Genomic DNA, 308 nt, shown 5'->3' on the forward strand with positions numbered 1-308 from the left:
GCCGCTCCCTGTGTCAGAGCGGCCGCAAGCGCCTGAGCGCCTGCCCGGGAGGGAGACGGCTCTTGTACGGCCCAGGAGTTTTCCCCTCCGGCCGCTCCCGACCCCTGGGCTGGGCAGTGCTGTGCGGTGCCTCCGCCCCGGGCGTCTGTCTGCCGCCTGTCCTGTCGGGGGTGCTTCTGTCCTCCTCCTGCCTGTTCGTCAGCTGCTTGCCTAACACACTGTGCGGTGGAAACATGTTTTCTGTCGTCCGTGGCAGCGATCGGCCCCCAGGACTCCAAGAACGATAGATTTGCTTTGGCTGGAAGAGG

Source organism: Buceros rhinoceros, unplaced genomic scaffold, assembly GCF_000710305.1.
Source record: "Buceros rhinoceros silvestris isolate BGI_N320 unplaced genomic scaffold, ASM71030v1 scaffold35439, whole genome shotgun sequence".
In the NCBI taxonomy this organism is placed as follows: Eukaryota; Metazoa; Chordata; class Aves; order Bucerotiformes; family Bucerotidae; genus Buceros; species Buceros rhinoceros.